The following is a 19,928-nucleotide window of genomic DNA, read 5'->3' as shown; positions in this document are numbered from 1 at the left end:
AAAATAAAATAAAACCCTGGAATGAAACCAGAGGTTTCTCAGGAAGTGCTGAGGAAAGTAGTAGTGCCATTTGCAGCGAATAGGGCTTGGGGACGGGTGTGTGATGGCAAGGGGGGGGGGATGTTCGCTTCCAGCGATCCTTTGCTTTGCTTTGGATGATCAACAGTAGCATTTCATTAGCAGGCAATCTCGGAAGGAGCGGATCACGTTCTACAAATCCAGCCGTACCTTAGGAGTGTCATATAAGCCACTGATGAACAATGCATGCTGATTTCTCTCACCCCACCCAGAACAGAAGCGAACATGACCCCACCACCACCACCACCACCAATGTACAAAAATGCAACATTTCAGCCTAATGCAGAATGAAAAGTTTACTCTGCTCGGTGACATTCGGTCGCTTGCAAATATTTGAAATGTCATCCTTTAGAGGGGCCCAAGAAAGATAACGCTTCCGTTGATTGTCTAAGGCTTAACAGGTGAACCGTAAGAAGCTCCTTTTAAATGCATCGAGGCTCATTTCTTTTGGTGCGCGCGCGCTCGCGTGTCTGTGCGCTATGCACACACAAGGCGCGCTAGAGACAGCCAGAATGGGGTAATGAATAGGCGTCTCTCCCGAGTTCCCGGCTGAACGGATGGCGCATGGAAACATGTTGGTGTGATGCTCTTTCTCTGAAAGATGATCGACTTGCAAAGCATCTTTGCCGGCTGTGGGCAGAAATGGGTGGGTGGGTGCGGGTATATATACACATATCTGTGTACGGGGAAGGTACTGGAGGATGGGGTCAGGTTATAGGACGAGCAGAAGAGGTGGAGCACGCTGTGGTGCTCGGGAGTGAAAAGGGGAGTCATGAAAGGCGGTCTTTCTCGCTGTGGATTTTGGTGGTACGTTTTGCTCGCCGCCTCGGAGGAACTGGCGTTGCATGTTTGGCTCCCTGCTGCTGCTGCTGCTGCTACTGGGGTCTTTATCCTCTTGCCTTTGTGGCCCACGCTTTCTGTGCATGCTTGACTGCTGGGGCGACGGGGCAGGGCTGCTGCTGCTGGGTTTCTGTACGTCAAGACCAGGCAAACTTTCCCTCTCCCCTCGTTTCACCTGTAGGCAAATTTTGGCCCAGGGCTGTTTGTTTTACGCGCAGCTTTGGGCGCCACTTGAATGGGCAGAGGCCAAAGGCAAGCCGCTCATCTGCTTGAATGTCTCCCCCTCCCCTCCTCCGGGAGCTATTTTCTCCCCCTTCAGCATCCTAGCAGGGGACTGATCAGGAAGAAAGCAGGATTTCGCTCCATGAAAGGACCAGTAGGAGGTGCCCTTATTAAGGCCAAGTAGCCAGTTTGCCGCTTGGTGAAATTCCCATTCAGCAGGGCATTTAAAGACTTTGTTGATGGGTAACAAAGGGCTTACAGATCTGCGGCACAATGTAGCTTTGTCCTTTACCCCCTTTCTAGCTAAAGCACAGCGCTGCTTTGGAGATGCAAGATTCGCGCGTGTGTTTCCTTTTAAACTTTCTTTCCGAAAACGAGCACGGCTCAGCGTTGGCGTTACAAGAGAAATAAACGTTATTTTCTCCTTTTCACACAGTCCTTTATCTTCCGCTTCCCTTCCTATTGTTTCCAAGGTGCCTAAAGGATGCTTCTGTACAAAACACAAATGAACAAACCAGCCACACAAATGAGGTTCCATCCATTTCGCGGGCCAGAAGCGAGAGTGTCTGGTGCACCCAGGGTCCTGAGCATGACTGGGTGTGCTCCGCTCTGCAGTTTGGAAACGCAGACGATAAAGAAATGATCGGGTTTTTTTTGGGGGGGGGAATCACTCCCCCCCTGCATTTACCGATTGTATTTAACTGTTTCCTGGAAACCTATGTGCCGCACAATAGAGTGGGTACTTCGGGGTTCAGGGGGAAGTGAATCCCCAGGACCCCTTTGTCTGAAAGTGGAAGGAAGATCCCCACCCGTTCTTACCCTTAATCCTTTTCCCTTCCGCACTTCCTTATTATGGTGCAGAGGCAAAGAGCGGGATGCATTGCCTTGCCAGAGAACCTCCTGGTGTCTGGGCAGGAGAGCAATCATATTCTCGGCAAGTGGTGCAATATAAATCAACAGTGGTCTGTCATAGCATCCATTTCACATGCAGGAAGAGTTGCCCTTTGTGTTGTGGAGTGGTATGAGCTGCCACACGTGTTGTATGGCTTGGGCAAGCCACCGTGCATTCGGTTTAATGTTGCCGGAAAGTTGGAGCTTGTGCTGATTAGGGAAGAGCATGGATCCCACCCCATTATGCCACGGGGGACTACTCTGTGACGTAGACATAGGTTCAAATTGGGTGGTTTGGGGTGTGGGTGCGTGGCAGGAGACGTTGGTCATTATTTATTGGTCGCAAACTCCAGTCTGTAAAATGGGAATTCTAGTAAGGCAGTTTCACTTTATTGTTGTGAGAAAGAAGAACAAAAAATGCACTTTTAATCCTGCAATCCTAAAGCCCCCTGCTCCAGAGTAATAGCTTCAGAGAAGTCTACAAGCCTGCTACAAAATTCAATTGCAGTAATAATGTACCTTCAGGGTTTGGGTTTTTGGAAGAGTTCCTTTGAAATTAAACGTAATATGTGGGATGAGCAGAACAGAGTTTCACTGTTTACTTCCACAGAGTTGTTCATCTTTATGATCTGAGCTGTATTCAGATCTCCTCTGTTTTCTTGAGTACCAGCTGCCTCAATCGGAGTTTAATGATCCAATCTTAATTTCTGGGCTTGTGTTTTGGACTGAGATGTTAGTCAGCATAGAGCTATGTAAAAAGTTACCCTACTCATCGTATGAGACATTCCAGTTTGCGGATGTAACAAAACCTTCTCTGGATGTCTGTAGGAGTTTGAACTGAGTAAGTCTTCTAATTAAACAAGATCTGCAGCTCACGAGGTGGATGCCACTATTGATGGCTAACTCACACTTGCGTTTTATATCACTCAATAGCTCATCATTTGGCAACCTATCGCTCAATGACATTCAGCTGGATGTGCGAATTGCCTCCATTGAGAAGTACTGTGTGTTTTGAGGTGATGTCAGGTGTGAAAGTTCTGCTCACATTGTCGAGGTGCCATGCCTCTTTTACAAATCACCTCTTCAATGTCACAGTCATAAGGTAACAAATGTGTTTGTGTGAATCCCAACCTGAGATCGGTACAGGGGAGTATGGAAAAGAATCTGTAGATATAGTGACTGGCATTGTTTTGGTTCTGCAATATGTATTCCATCCAATAGGAGGCTCATTAGCTTTTCTGAAATGTTCAGATATTCATTGGGATTGGCACCAAGTCATGATTCTAATTGAGCTCCACCACTGCTTTACAAGGAGGATGCAGGTGGTGCTGTGGTTTATACCACAGAGGCTAGGGCTTGCTGATCAGAAGGTCAGCGGTTCGAATCCCCGTGATGGGGTGAGCTCCTGTTCCTCAGTCCCTGCTCCTACCAACCTAGCAGTTCAAAAGCACGTCAAAGTGCAAGTAGATAAATAGGTACCACTCTGGCTGGAAGGTAAACGGTGTTTCCATGTGCTGCTCTGGTTTGCCAGAAGCGGCTTGGTCATGCGGGCCACATGACCTGGAAGCTGTACACCAGCTCCCTCAGCCAGTAAAGTGAGATGAGCGCCATAACCCCAAAGTCATTTGCGACTGGACCTAATGGTCAGGGGTCCCTTTACCTTTACCTTTTACTGCTTTACAATAATATTCTAGAGTTTTCATCACCCTCTCATTTCTGTAGCTGTCTGCATCATCTATAACCATCTCATAAAGGCTGGTAGATGGATCTGACTTATCAGTTATTGTACTGCAATGGAGGAAAGTCTTAATGAACTATGCCAATGATATTCCTGAATGGCTATATCAATTCATCTGGTTCTTAAGATCTAAATTCCCCTGTTATCTTTGAGTGGCCTGATTTTACCCCATCCTTCCTGTGCCAATATTATTGCCTCTTCATTTTCAGTTGCTTTGCCATTGCCTTAGCATTAGTGAAGGGAACAGTGGTGGGTTTATCCAGTAGTCAGCTGTTGAGCTCTGCTCAGCAAAAAACCCGTTCCAGACCAAACATCCCAGCTGGTCTGCTTTGGTTCTGCTTCTTTAGAGTTCAGAATTATTCAGTAGTTCAGAATTACTTGGTTAGAAATATAAATGTGCCCAAGCTTGTAGTGCTCAGATGTATTGTAACTCAAATGCCATTTCCCAGAGATGTTCTCTTATGGCTTAGATTAAAAGGAGACTGTGCACATCTGGGAAATGACACTGAGCTTTTAGCTGAAGTCTAGCTCTATTGCTGCTGTATCTTCCTATGCTACACATTCATGTGAATAGATTTGCTTTTTGTGCTGGCAGTTTTATGAGTAAGTTAACAGTCAGAAATGACATTTCAGTGCACTCCCCCCCCCCCCCCGATTTTGAGGTGGTACATCTGTAAAACAAAAAAACATTCCTGTTTGTGCTGGTGAGTTTAGCAGAATCTATTTCTGCCTCTCCAAGCATGCTTCATGACTCAACTGGCATGGGACATGTGATCTCATGGTATACAATAGCGGTAACCAATATGGTACCCTCCAAAACCTGGACTCCAACTCCCATCAGCCCCTGCCAGTCCACACCTGATATATAACATTCCATTCATCCTGCTTTGTGACAAAGCTTCTCTAACATACATACTTTAAATTGAAGGGATGATACAGTTTTCCTTTCTTTCTTTCTTTTCCTTTTTGGAAGAGGATACTAAGAATGCCATAAGCTCTGCTGATGATAAGTCGTCTTCAACAAATTGCACCTTGCTTGGTGATCTTTCAGAATAATTCCATCAAACCCTATATACACCTCTGCAACCACACAGATCCTTTGTTGATTAGGCTTTTCAGATGACATCTGTTCAGTGTGGGAAGCAGCTCATTGTGGCTGCTGTCAGGAGCTAAGTGGGGCCATGGGTGGAAAAGAAGAAAGGGTGGGAAGGAAGAGGCCTTTATTTTATTTCTTAAAATCTATTTTACAATGGTGAAACTCAGCGTTACTCATACTCCTAACAGACCCATTGAAATCAATGGACTTTCCCACTGGATGGGAAACCTGTGACCTTTCAGATGTTCTTGGGCAGGGTCCCATCATCCCTGCCCATGGATCGTGGTGGCTGATGGGAGTTGCAGTCCAACAACTGCATCTGCAAGTCCACAGGTTCCCCATCCTTGACTTAGATATCACCCAATACACCTGGCAAAGGTTTCAGCTGAAATGTGTTGAGCCTAGATAATAATAATTTTGAGCATCTTTGTGTACCCTTGTGGGTCTCCTCCACTCCAGTAACTGGTCAACAGGCTGCCCCACTGTGAATTGCTACCTTACTAGCTTGCTGTGAGGATTACCAAGATATAAGGCATGCAAATGCTTTTAACACCCCTTAGTGCTAAACAAGTGTTAACTTGAAGTCCTCTCCTCTGCTTCTCAATCCACTCTGATAGTGACCATTCTGTAGAGTCAACTGCTATGCTTGATTCCCTTGCCATGACAACACAGCTCAAGAAGCAACGCTGATGCGGGAAATAATCACATCCTTTGACTCTCCTGAAATGCTTGATTGCTGCACACATCATTTTTACAGGAGTTGGGGGCGGGGGGCAATGCCTTTATGAAGTGTTTCCCCGCTGCTTGGAAATAGTCAGAATGGTGCCTTACTTTCCTTCCATAGAAAACAAAATGACTTCATTACATCCCCCACCCCACTCCCCTGTGGCTACTTCCTCTGCCTTAAGAAAAGAGTGTCGCAAGTGATTTTGCAAACTGTACTTAGAGTGGAAAGGCGCCGTTGTAAGGATCATTAAGTAAATGTGTGCATATGGCTAAATCCAATAAAATTGTTTTCCTGGTTCTGGTACTTGCTAGATATAAAGTGCTTGCATGGCTTGTCACATTCTTTTTTTTAAAAAAAATCATGCTATAATCACTACTATGTAAAAACGTAATGTGACAATCAATGCACTTTAAAAATAAATAAATCAAAAGGTGTGAATCTTGGATCAAAATCCAATCCTTAACTGCAGGTTTTTGAATTCAAATGAGATCATGCTGGTCTCATTTTATCCTTCGCAGACGTGCTCATATTGCTGAACTCAGTTGTGGCCCAGTTCATACTGGATAGGATCAGGCTTATTCAGCCTCAGCCCTCCAGATGTTTTGAGACTACAATTCCCATCATCCCTGACCACTGGTCCTGCTAGCTAGGGATCATTGGAGTTGTAGAGCAAAAACATCTGGAGGGCTGAGGTTGAGGAAGCCTGGGGTAGGTGGTTTGGGAAGCTGGTAGAGGAGATTATGGTGCTTGGTTTATTTTTGACCCAATTTAACATAAGGCATGGGAGGCTCATATATCTCCAGTTCATAAGTGTTGTGATTGACCCTCTTTCCACCTGCTTTGCCCCACCCCCTGGCCCCGGGACTCCTCATAAGCAAGTTGTGCCTGGAGGAAGAACTGCGAGGGGAGAAATTCCATTAGGCAAGGCCTCCTTCCACCTGCCTTGCCCCGCCCTCCAGTCTCTGGTTCTCATTTTGTCTTGTATTATGTTGTGCACTGTGGCTTGCTGTTGTTTTATTGAATAGAGTTCAGAAATCGCTTATTGTAACTGTTAAGAGTGGATTCCTGTTTAATCCTGAAATGCTGGTGTTTAATATTATTCTATATTATTTTAATGAATGTTGAATGTTATTTGCATATTGTATATTGTATTATGCATATTGTCTTATTTATATGATGTTAGCCGCTCTGAGCCCGGCTTTGGCCGGGTAGGGCAGGATAAAAATAAAATTTATTATTATTATTATTATTATTAATGTCACATAGAGTTTCACAGCTGGGATTTGAACTTGGATCTCCCGAGATCAACTCCATTCTACTAGATAGATGCCATGTTTGGCTACCCTTTAACTATTGTTGTTGTTTAGTCATTTAGTTGTGTCTGACTCTTCGTGACCCCATGGACCAGAGCACGCCAGGCACTCCTGTCTTCCACTGCCTCCCGCAGTTTGGTCAAACTCATGCTGGTAGCTTCGAGAACACTGTCCAACCATCTTCTCCTTGTGCCCTCAATCTTTCCCAACATCAGGGTCTTTCCCAGGGAGTCTTCTCTTCTCATAAGGTGGCCAAAGTATTGGAGCCTCAGCTTCAGGATTTGTCCTTCCAGTGAGCGCTCAGGTCTGATTTCCTTAAGAATGGAGAGGTTTGATCTTCTTGCAGTCCATGGGACTCTCAAGAGTCTCCTCCAGCACCATAATTCAAAAGCATCAACCCTTTAACTATACACTCATCCAATCAGCATGTTCTCTTTTCTGAATCCTGCCAGCCGATACTGATGTATGTCATTTCAAATAATCATAAATGCATGCAGATCATGTAAACAAACAGGATTTATCTCTTGGCCCCTTGGGCACATTGGTCTAAGTGGAAAAATATTGCTTTCACATAGCTGGAGAGGTAATGCAAAGTAGATTGTGAAAGAAAGCTATGACTTGAATATTTGTATTTGACTACAGTGGGTGGGGAGGAGCCATAGATTGGTCCAATCTGGGAAATAATCTTATTTGTTGGAAAGTAAATAGATGGAAATATTGGGAAATGTTGATGTTGTCTGAATAAAAAGAATATTAACAAAACTCCACAGAGATGTCCTCAATTAACCAAAGACACAAAAACATCACTTGACTATATTAAAATAATCCCTGGGGTGGAACATTAAGTGGATTTTTTTTCTCCTGTGTATAAAAACAGAAACAATTTTGGGTCATATTCTGATGACTGCTTCTCTGGTTTTACAGCTATGTAAATCAGGTGTAGACAATCGACATGCCTTGCGATTTAAATAATGGTGAGGTCAGAATCGGGTTCACCATTTTGATTGTGAGGAACTTGCTCTGTTGGGCTGGATAATTTGTGGTGCCTAAGAGAAAGATTATGAGATTGTTCAAACATTTATTTATATTTTCCTTTATTGTTTATTGCATAATTGCTGGCTACAGCATTTACTGTTGATACATTAGTCAGGAGTAAACATTGCACTTGGGGAGCGAGAGAAAAATAGAAAAGTCATTCTGAGATTAGTCTATAATGTAATATAGATTCTATATTGTGTTGCACTTGTGGTGGTGAAGGCTTGGATACTGAATGGTGTTGTGGTGTGGAATGTTTGCAGTCCACTTTCTCTGAGGCAATAGAAAGTTGTCAGTATGGCTGGGATGAAAACTTCATATGGGTTCAAAAGATGGGCTGGCTGAGAACTGGGCCCGGTGGGGGTGGGGAGACAGGAGAGTGTCCCAAGAAGATCGTAGAGTCATAGTGCTGGCAGGGACCCCAGGGATCATCCAATCCAACCCCCTGGAAGCAGGAACCTCAGATAAAGAAGCTAAGGGATAAGGTGTCCAAAAGCAGCGTGGCTGAGGGAAGAGGCAGAATAGGTCAGTGACTAAGAGATAAGATTCTGACAAAAGGGTAGATAAAGGAGAAGTGAGCTGGAGGAAAGGGAAACAGGAGGCGGAAAACTACATGCATTGACTTCAATAAATCAGCAAATTCTTTGTGCCAAATGAACAAAAAGTTCATAAAAATGTATGCCTTTTCCAGATTTTCTTCCAGAAATGCATAATGTGTGTCCAAAATGCCTTTGTGCCTTGGGTTTTGCTCTCTAATCTATCTCCCCTGAAGTCCTTTAATATGAGTGCTCTAGTGATTTTCCATAAGATATAGCTGGCTTCAACTAGCAATGTGATGAAATCTACTTTGATGTTTCATTTCTTATGAGGTTGGCAACACTTAAAAATAATTTGTAAGCAGGTGACCGGCTAACAAGTACCAAACAGAGGGAAACTGCCACTGAAATTCCACATCTCTGTTGCAGATATACCCTCAATATAGATTGCTGCCACTCCCCCCCCCCCATCAAGTAAATCAGTGCAAATACTTAACTAACTGAGGTTCTGCCCCCCCCCCAGCATATATACTGGTTACGCCCATGCCATCAACATGGGGAGTTGAGCAGTCCCAGCCCCTCAGCTCTGCTTCCCTTTTATACCTTGCATGTTGATTGCAGCATCTGGGCTGGGAGGCCTGCGACCCTCACCTGTTCTGAGCATACTCCAGATGAAGAATCACACACCTCCTCCCTGAGCTGTGATACGATACGATAATCTTTATTGTCATTGTCTCATGCAGAACAACAAAATTGAAGAAATCTACATCAGACATTCAAAAACCAACAAGCCTGCTATCCTAGCTATCCCAGCCTGGTTAACCCCCTAAAAACTCTGACACCCCATAATTAAATACAATATACTCCCGCAGAGACTACCTTACACTGCGTTTAAAACCAAAATTGCATTTGGATAGAAACTGTTTCTCAGGCGGCTAGTCCTAGTCTTTATAGCCCTGTACCTTCTTCCAGAAGGCAGAAGCTGAAAGAGATCATATCCGGGGTGTGCACTATCCTGCACTATCTCTGCAGCTTTCTTATGACACCTGGAAGCATAGATTTGATCCAAGGTGGGAAGAGTGCACCCAATTATTCTCTCCGCAGTCTTTACAACCCTGAGCAGCATTGTTTTCCCCCTGACCTGGGATTTTGCCTGCCTCAGCCTCCCACTACTCCCAACCAGGGGTGGAAGAAGGGGTGTGTGGTGGGGGCGTACCGCCCAGGGTGTCACCACTGAGGGGGGACAAAATGCTGGGTGGCACTCACTGCAGGGCCTGCAGCGTGCCTGAGCCACTCGTCTCTCCCTGCTGCCCCAAACTATTTGCCTGCTGCCTCCCCCTCAGCTGTAGGGCAGCTGAGTGGAGGAGGCAGGAGGACTCCTTGGAGGACCTGCAGAGCATCCTTCCCTGGCTGGCCCTGCCTCTGGGTGCAGGGTATGTGTCCTACCCAGTGGCGTAGTGTGGGTTGTCAGCACCCAGGGCAAGGCAAGTAATTTGCACCCCCTGACTCGTGGAGCCAGGTAGGGGCAGAGAGCTGCGAGTGCGAGCGCCCCCCCCCCAGATGTTGCACCCGGTGTGGCCGGCACCCCCTGTATCTCCCACGCTACGCCACTGGTCCTACCCCAGGTGCCTGATTGGTTTGTTCTGCCACTGCTCCCAACACCTTAGAGCCCACTTTGTTCATGGAGATGCGGGTCTCTCTCTGGCTTTGATAAGGTGTCCTCCTCTTCTGGTCCCTGCATGCTGACCCCATCCCCTCGCCATCCTCTGCCATCCCATATATATTTTCCAGAAACCCAATCCATCCTTTCCCATCCCCGGCTTGCCCCGGGGGGTCCCAGTCTCAGCTAAACCCCTTGTGGAGATCTTCTTCCTCGCCACCCCATTGTCCTTCCAGTTCATGACAATGGGAATTGAAGTCCAACAACATTTGGAGGGCCTCAGGTTCCCCATCGTCGTTGTAGGGAAAAACACATGGGCTGCATGCCAATAATTGCAGCTCACGCTAAATGTCTTTATTTGAGGCGGCGCAAGCTTGCATTTCTATGGACCCAGAGGCGGAGAAAGAAGAATGTGGTTTATCCCCCTTGGAAAGCAACAGCGGTGCAGAGGCATACATCATAGCTTTACATTTCCATCACAAAGATCCTGATAAAGGAGAGTATATTATTTTCGAATGAGATAACGGAACAGATAACGGCAGGCCTATCGGAATCTCTCCCCCTCCACCCCGCTTTTAAATGGTGTTTGTCAGTTTAAGGCTTGATGTGTAAGCCTTCGTGTTACAGTGGGATAATCTAAAACTGTTGCACCATCTCATTTATAGATGTATGAACTGTAAAGGAATCTGCGGTTACAGAGAGACACAATAAATCACACAATTAAATGTCTGTCACTGTCTGCACTGATAGTAACCATTTGCCAATGGGGATGCCAATATATGCTGCTATTTTTTTTTTAAGAATAAAAATACAGGAAAAATGAATACTGTGCGAAGTGACTGCCCAAAGCAACTGGGGAGAAGGGGGGGGGGGAATTGGCTGTCAAACAGAGGAAGCTTTTAAAAGAATATTGTAAATGTAGCAATCAAATTTTGTACCTGGTACAAAAACACACTAAAAGATTGCTAAAAGGGAAATGGAGGCAGTGAAAGAAAAGCAGTATTTTATTTTATTTAGAGGTGGGGGAATCTTTACACATACAAATGGTTTAATCAGGGAATAATAGAACCCTACATCTGGGATAGTATTTAAAGAACACCTTGCCTATCTTCCTTTTATTGAGACAGGTGTAATTCAGTTGGAATGAAATAATAATACTTTGCATTTGTTTAGCTCAATGGAAATGTGCAAAGCAGTCCACTTACACCATCTCAGTAATCTGAAGGATCTTCTTTCCACATGTCAATCTCCTGAGACATTTAGGTCACCGTTAGAAACCCTGCCCCAGATTCCCTGCGAAAGAAGCAGGCAGTTGCTAGGGAATGGCCATTTCAGTGGTGGCACCACAGCTGTGGAGTTATCTCTCCAGTGAAACTAGTGTGACTCTTTCCTCTTTGTCGCTTCTCTGAACTTTCTTTGCAGGAGAGATTTGCATATGAATTGTGCTCTACCGTTGGTTGGCTATGGCTGTGTTTATGAGCCACTGTAAATCAACTTTGGGAAATTATGAACTGAAGGGTGGCATGGAGGTTTTAAATAAATAAGGTGAATTGCATGTTGCTATCATATTTATATAAGGGACATGGGTGGCGCTGTGGGTTAAACCACAGAGCCTAGGGCTTGCTGATCAGAAGGTCGGTAGTTTGAATCCCCGTGATGGGGTGAGCTCCTGTTGCTCGGTCCCTGCTCCTGCCAACCTAGCAGTTTGAAAGCACGTCAAAGTGCAAGTAGATAAATAGGTTCTGCTCCGACGGGAAGGTAAACGGTGTTTCCGTGCGCTGCTCTGGTTCGCCAGAAGCGGCTTAGTCATGCTGGCCACATGACCCGGAAGCTGTACGCTGGCTCCCTCAGCCAGTAAAGCGAGATGAGCGCCGAAACCTCAGAGTCGGCCACGACTGGACCTAATGGTCAGGGGTCCCTTTACCTATCACATTTATACTGCTGTCATATTAGAATGGTAAGAAAACTGGGTTCAAAGTGTTATCATCCTATAACATAGGAAACCATCTTGTACAGAGCCAGACTCTTGGTCCAAGTTGCTCAGCATTGCAGGGTTGCCATATTTCCAAAGTAAAAATCTGGACAAAAAAAGTTGTTGAGCTAGAGCCACCCACACAAGAGCCTGAAACAGAGACAGAGCCTGGGTACCCCCTGCTGGTGTCTGAGTCTGAACCCGAGCTGCCCGCATGCAGGCATTTTTTAACCACCACCCCCTGTCAAGACCCAGACATTTGCTTAAAATTGTAAAAATCCCCCCGGATGGGCATGCAGGCCCCCCAGAAGACATTTCTGGGATTTCCAAGATGTATGGCAACCCTAAGTATTGTCAACAATGGACTGGCAGTAGTAAGAGCTGTTTGACAGTGGAATTTGCTGCCAAGGAGTGTGGTGGAGTCTCCTTCTTTGGAGGTCTTTAAGCAGAGGCTTGACAACCATATGCCAGGAGTGCTCTGATGGTGTTTCCTGCTTGGCAGGGGGTTGGACTCGATGGCCCTTGTGGTCTCTTCCAACTCTATGATTCTATGATTCTATGATTCTAGTTGTCTAGAGTTTCAGGCAGAGGTAATTCCCAGCCCTACCTGCAGTCGCCAGGGATTGAACCAGAGTCTTTCTGCAAGCCAAGTAGGTACTTCACTGAGCTATGGCCTGTATATTTGAGACGGGGTGAGACGCCATTGATTCCAGTCAGAAACACAGCACATAACATACCCTCCAAGAGTTCCCATTTTCCAGAGACAGTCCCAGATTTACAGAAGCCCAGAAGCAGTCCCGGTTTCTGATTTGATCCCGAAATATTCCACTTTTACTCAATAGGAGGTTCCTATTTTCATCGGAGAAATGTTGGAGGGTGATGACACAAACATTGTAACTAACAGAATATTCCTTATGAGAGCCCTGTCAGATAAGTTTGCATTGTGAATCACAATATGTAGATAGGTGTCTGAGGCAGAGACTTTGTGGTCCAGGCTGGCTCTGGGTTTGAAGGGGCCATGTGCAAACTATCCCTTGGTGGATGAACCCCCTCTTAGGTTGATAGGAACATAAGAAGAGTTTTGCTGAATCAGGCCAGTGACCCATTTAGACCAGCATCCTGTTCTCACAATGACCAGCCAGATGTCTGTGGGAAACACAAGAGCAGAACATGAACACAAGAGCCATCTCCCCATGGTTTTCAGCAACTGGTCCTCCTGGATTTACATGGTGGTGGCAGCTGTACTCCATGAGTGCTTGGGAGCTGCCATTTTGATTTCCCATGATGCCCGAGAGTGCCTGATGTAGTGTAACCCAAGGGAAATCAAAATGGCACATTGGTGACCACGATGCCTGATGGGAAGCCCAAAGGGAAGGTATCATCTCCTGTGAACCCTGCTAGGGTACAAGGGCATCAGAAACTGCCCGGGGTACCAAGTGTTGATGCTGATCGCAAGTAGTGGCTTGCTGAAGGCCACTTAGCATGATTGTGGATAAGGTGAGTGCTTAACAAGTGATTTTCTAGCTTACATTGATAGCAGCCACACTAGAATACCTCTCAAGGGTCCTCTCTGCTCTTCAGATTGATCATCTGAAGAGCAGAAAGGATGCAATTTTCCTTCCGATTGTTGCCATGGGCTGGACTTAGATGCCACTCACTGCAGAAAAAATTGGTTGGTGCTTTCGGGGCCAACAAAGTTGCCGATGGAGACAGGGGGCAGACAAAAGCCTGCAGGCTGGTTCTGAAGAAGTGTGCGTGCACACGAAAGCTCATACCAATAACAAACTTAGTTGGTCTCTAAGGTGCTACTGGAAGGAATTTTTTTTAATTTTGTTTTGACTGCAGGTAGGCAGCTCACAATAGCTGCCATAAACAGATACGAGGTGGTATAAACTAAGTTTTACTCAGGGTGGATTCATTGAAATTAATTTACATGAATAAAACGTAAAGGTAAAGGGACCCCTGACCATTAGGTCCAGTCATGGCTGACTCTGGGGTTGCGGTGCTCATCTCACTTTATTGGCCGAAAGAGCCGGCGTACAGCTTCCGGGTCATGTGGCCTGCATGACTAAGCCGCTTCTAAGCACACGGAAACGCTGCTTACCTTCCCACCAGAGTGGTACCTATGTATCTACTTGCACTTTGATGTGTTTTCGAACTGCTAGGTTGGCAGGAGCAGTGACAGAGCAATGGGAGCTCACCCTGTTGCGGGGATTCGAACCACCAACCTTCTGATCGGCAAGTCCTAGGCTCTGTGGTTTAACCCACAGCACCACCCACATCCCAATTTACATGAATAAGTTGGGTCAATTAATTTCAATAGGTCTGCTCTGAGCAAAAGTTAGCTAAACATCACCTATTAGGGTTGCCATCTTTGATTGGGCATAATAAAGGAAAGGTGAGGCAAAATATGGGACAGGTTGGGGGGAAATTAAGGAACTAAAAAATACTTTTCTTCAAAGCAATCCATTACAATGGCACATGGGGGCTATAGTGTTTTATTGCAAACTCTTCTGCTCTCCACCAGAGCAAGCGCATTGGCCAACCCTATCTCTTGCACTCCAAGTCTGACCACCTGCCCCTTCTGCAAGTGCTAAAAGAAATCTCTCTCCACCAGCACTGGAACAGACCTGTGCTGCTGCAACCCACTCCCTCTTGCTCCCCAATGCACCCAGCACACCTCCTACCTATATAAAACCCAAGACTCCATGGTAGCAGGCCCTTGCACTGCAAAGCCCCTCTCTCACTCTCTACAACCCACCCTGCACAAAAACTCTCTTTCTCAAACACCTCCTCCCACCGGATCCACTCTATACCCACCCAGTTATGAGGATGAGGATGAGCCTGAATACATGAAAAAAGGCATACTGTGTGAAGTCTAAACAGGACAGGGGACACTTTTCTCTAAAAAAGAAAGAAAGAAAAGGACTATCACGTTTTTCTAGGGACGGGTAGCAACCCTATCATCCATAGACTGGTCCATGTTTTCCCAAACTAGTGCCTTCCAGAAGGTTTGGACTACAACTCCTAGAACTCCTGACCATTCTAGCTGGGGCTGATAGGAGCAGTAGTTGAAAACTGCATATCGGCAGGATGGGGAAGGCTGCATTGGCCCCGCTTACTTTTTTTTTTGGCATACTGTTTGAGATGTTCTTCTGGCTCAGTTGCAAAAAGCACTTGTTCTCAATCTGAAATGGTAGACTGTGGGAAGGCCGGCTGACAATCTATCCCACTATTATACAGTTTCATATGTTCCTTCCTGCCATTATATATTTTAGTGTCAATAGATGGCACTGGAGTTAGTTGTATCTGGGTGGAACTGGCAGTCTCCTGCTGCTGTTTGGTTCGTGCTTCAGAGATACAATGAAGTTCTCATCTAGCTTCTTGATGGGTAAGTCTTCTTAGCTTTCTATGACATCCTTCCTGCCAGATTAGTCCCAATAACTCTTCACATGGAATCCTGTGTTTCTCTTTAATTGTGAGATGTTATAAACAGATCCAACTCTGCTTGTTTCTGCACAAATCCAACTGCTCCCCCAAAACTGAGGTAGTTATCTGCAATCCCTCACAATCCCCACCCCATGCTTTCTGCCTGGTAACTAATAGCTCAATATATTCTTTAAATTTCTATATCTCTTCTTTCATCTGAAGTTCACTGGACAGTTTACAATATAAAACACCCCCAATACATCCCATAATAACAAACAAAACAATATCCCCTCCCTGCACTTCCCAGCAACCCAGTTTCATCCTTGATTATCTTGGCCAGCTGCTTTTTGAGACTCTTGCCAAGCTAAGTGACCGTGTTCTCTTCTCACAATAACAGATCTGCCTGTAAAAGACTGAAAGATTTTCCCCATCCCAGCAGTTACATTGATGAACATTTCATCACATCAGCTCAGTCAACTGCTAGAATTGGGCTTGGGGCAGCAAGGCAAGAGTCTGCTTAGACCCCACAAAACAAAGTTTTGTGTGAAGGTAGTGGATGGGCCTTCTGGGTTCTCCTCATTGGCTGTTGACTAGGAGCCCTTGAAGGCACAGACTGGGACAGCTGTCAGCAAGTCTAGTCTGTGCCTCCAAAACTCCCACTTCTCAGGTGGAGAAAACCTGAAGGAAAGGATCTGCACCTGAAGAAGAATGGCTGAGGGATGGTTGAATCCATGCCTTCAGAGGCATGCCCTTTACAGAGGCTGTTCTGGTCTTCCTGTTTCTTCCTATCACCACATGCAGATAGGAGTCTGCACCAGGGTCCAGCCCTCCCATGAGGCAAGGTGAGGTGACCACCTCAGGCAGTAGGGTCATGGGGCAGTGGATCCTGAAGTAGATTTTTATTCCCCCTTTGTTCCTGATGTGACCCTTCGCTCTGCCCTTCTCCTGTGGCAGGGCGGGGTGGGGGTCATTTTGCAGTTCCCCTCAGATGCCAAAGTGTCCTGGGCCAGGGCGTTGGAGCATCATTTAGAAGACACAATGAAGAACCGCCCCCCCCCATTGCAAAAATCCTGTGCTCCAATTCCCAGGGCCTAAACCTGGGTTGTTGTAGTACCCTCTCCGATGAACATACAGGGACGCAGGTGGCACTGTAGTCTAAACCACTGAGCCTCGGGCTTGCTGATCAGAAGGTCGGCGGTTCAAATCCCAGTGACAGAGTGAGCTCCCGTTGCTCTGTTCCAGCTCCTGCTAACCTAGCAGTTTGAAAGCTCCCCAATGCAAGTAGATAAATAGGTGGGAAGGTAAACGGTGTTTCTGTGTGCTCTGGTTTCTGTCACGGTGTTCCATTGCACCAGAAGCGGTTTAGTCCTGCTGGCCACATGACCCGGAAAGCTGTCTGTGGACAAACGCCTGCTCCCTTGGCCTGAAAGCAATATGAGTGTCACAACCCCATAGTTGCCTTTGACTGGACGTTAACGTCCAGGGGTCCTTTACCTTTTACCTTCACAGGTGTAATATCTGTTCTAGCCCAGCAAGCAGTCAAACTGACATCAGATTGAACAGATATTCCTGTAGTAAGTTTGGAGTCTGGTACTGGAAATATCATGATCCAGAATCATAATGGCATCTTAACCTTATACATCCATCAATATTCCTTGCTCTTCGACAATTCACCTTTGTGAAATACTCTACTTCAGATCCACACAGGCTGAGTGTCCAGTATCACCAGGCAGAACTTAGTTGGATTGGACTGTAAACACCCTCCCAAGTTGGTATGGAATTTTAATTGTTCTGAACTTGTGCTATTTCGTACTATCATATGTGGAATGATTTCCTGTTACGTAGCTGGGGAGAGCACCTTCTCCGGTGGTCCCAATACTAACTAAACCAACCAACCAACCAACCAACCAACTGTATTGAGCTGGCCCTGGCCTGCACACTGAATGTTCATATCTTGCACAAACTCCCTCACATTAAAGATTAGACAGGTGCTGCCTCTGTTGTCTTCCTGGCACATCCTGAAGACAAGCATTTTCAGTAAAGATCTTTACTAGTCTCCCTATCTATTGTAATTGTTTGTAGAAATTTTATTGGAAGGGACATGGGTGGCACTGTGGTCTAAACCACAGAGCCTAGGGCTGCATGATCAGAAGGTCGGTGGTTCAAATCCACGCGACAGGGTGAGCTCCCATTGCTCGGTCCCTGCTCCTGCCAACCTAGCAGTTTGCAAGCACTTCAAAGTGCAAGTAGAAAAATAAATCACTCTGGCAGGAAGGTAAACGGCGTTTCCATGCGCTGCTCTGGTTCGCCAGAAGTGGCTTAGTCATGACCCGGAAGCTGTCTCCGGACAAACGCCAGCTCCCTTGGCCTATAGAGCGAGATGAGCGCCCAACCCCAGAGTCGTCCCCAACTGGACCTAATGGTCAGGGGTCCCTTTACCTTTATTTTATTGTTATGTTTGCTGCCCTGGGCTACTTTGTAGTATAGTAGAGTAGAGTAGAGTAGAGTAGAGTTGATGTTGTTGTTGTTGTTAGTAGTAGTAATAGTAGTAATTGGTCTGGGTGAGCCAGGCATATAATATTTCAGCCTTTTTCTGTGCAAGGGCAGGATTCGTCTCCTACCTTGTCTTCATGGGTGGTGCCATTTTGGCTACATAACGATTCTCACTTACTCCTCAGCTTCAGCAACAGAGGGAATCTTCTTTTTTCAGTTTTTTTGGGCCCCGTTCAGCAATAGTTTAAGAATTAACACTAAATGACACTTAAGCTTAAGCAGATTTTGTATTTTTAAAATAAAAAAATCCCAGTGCATTCATTTCAATGCATGATTAAGATAAAAAAACCCAACATTTTTTACTCCCAATTCATCAAGACAATCTGAGACAAAGCAACCCTGCCAAGGGATTTGGGTGGCTCAAAGCCAGCACGCACATTTAAGCAAGAGGGGGAAGAAAATGTCAGAGCAAGAGGCGAAAGTGCTAATTTTAAGCATTAAAACAATCCCTGGCTTTTTCCCATGTGAATTTGTGGGTGGACCGTTCCTCATGCTGGCAATCTCAGAAGCACGGCCGCTGAATTAATATGGAACTTTATTAATATGATACAACTCAATTATGCCTGCAATCAAGATATAACTAATACTTCAACGACGTAATGCTGGGACCTGACAAATTCCCTACACAGCAGATAAGATGCAAGACAGCTGACATTCACAAAATCTCCCCGACTGTGAGGTTAATAATCTCCTTAATACGAGCACAGCTGCTTTAGCAAAGCCAAGATGCTTAGTCCAGCTGGCAAGGAAAGAGTTAAAGCTTTGTGGGCTTCATAGAGGCATCTGGCTGGTCACTGTTAGAAACGAGATGCTAGGTTAGATGGATCTGATCCAGCAGGGCTTGTCTTAACCTTGCTGTTGTTTTCTGTGCAAGCATAATGCAAGATATCACCTACAGCAGAAAAATGATACTGCAGAAGCATTGCTGATTAAAAGGCAGAACCTGGGGTGGTGCCATGAAATGCTAGATTAGCAATCTAATCTAATAACTCTGAACTCGGGTCGGGAGTGCCAACAGACATTGAGCCAAAATGGGAGCGCTGGGGGGGAAATGAAAGATGTGTCAGCAGGTTCTGAGAAACCTAAGGTTTGCAAAGTTAAACCAAAACAGAACAACTTAGCCCAATGAGGACTGAGCATGCTCGGTAGCCATGGAATGTTGTGTGTCAGTTGGAAAAAAAGAAGAAGAGGAGTTTGGATTTGATATCCCGCTTTATCACTACCCGAAGGAGTATCAAAGTGGCTAACAATCTCCTTTATCTTCCTCCCCCACAACAAACACTCTGTGAGGTGAGTGAGGCTGAGAGACTTCAAGAAGTGTGACTGGCCCAGGGTCACCCAGCAGCTGCATGTGGAGGAGTGGGGAATTGAACCCGGTTCACCAGATTATGAGTCCACCGCTCTTAACTACTACACCACACTGGTAACTTGGGGGAATGGCATTGCAATATTTCAGTTGCAGGTCCTGATTTTCTAAACTATTCTCATACTTTATTAGGTCAATATTCTCATGAGAGCTTTTAAAAAACTACTCTTCGTTTTAGAAAAAAAGTGCATTGTCCTTGCAAAGTTTCCCACAAATGCAACATTTCAGGTCCATTGTAGGGCAGGTATGCATGGTCCTCAGGTGTATAATGTATGTACAGGAATAATAGTTGAGAATGCCCAATTTCTCTTGGAGAAATTCCCTTTTTGCTATGTGTCTAGTGAATACTACCTGTGGACTCTGCTCTGTGTTGGATCCCTCCAACTAACCTAGTTCCATATTGGATAGATAGCACTGGCAACTGGAAAATGCAACCTGTTGGATGGATTTAAATGAATAGGAGAGGTTATTT

At 45.6% G+C, this 19,928-nt stretch overlaps 1 protein-coding gene across 3 annotated transcripts in view; it reads left to right on the top strand.

The window, feature by feature from the left end:
• The window catches only part of DCC (DCC netrin 1 receptor), a gene marked incomplete at its 5' end in the record, with an annotated part of 926,289 nt that overhangs the window by 1,466 nt on the left and 904,895 nt on the right, over positions 1 to 19,928 (top strand). The window lies entirely within an intron of this gene.

The sequence above is a fragment of the Podarcis tiliguerta genome (genome assembly GCF_965153285.1).
Source record: "Podarcis tiliguerta genome assembly, chromosome: 11".
In the NCBI taxonomy this organism is placed as follows: domain Eukaryota; kingdom Metazoa; phylum Chordata; class Lepidosauria; order Squamata; family Lacertidae; genus Podarcis; species Podarcis tiliguerta.
This window is presented reverse-complemented; position numbering and strand designations above follow the sequence as displayed.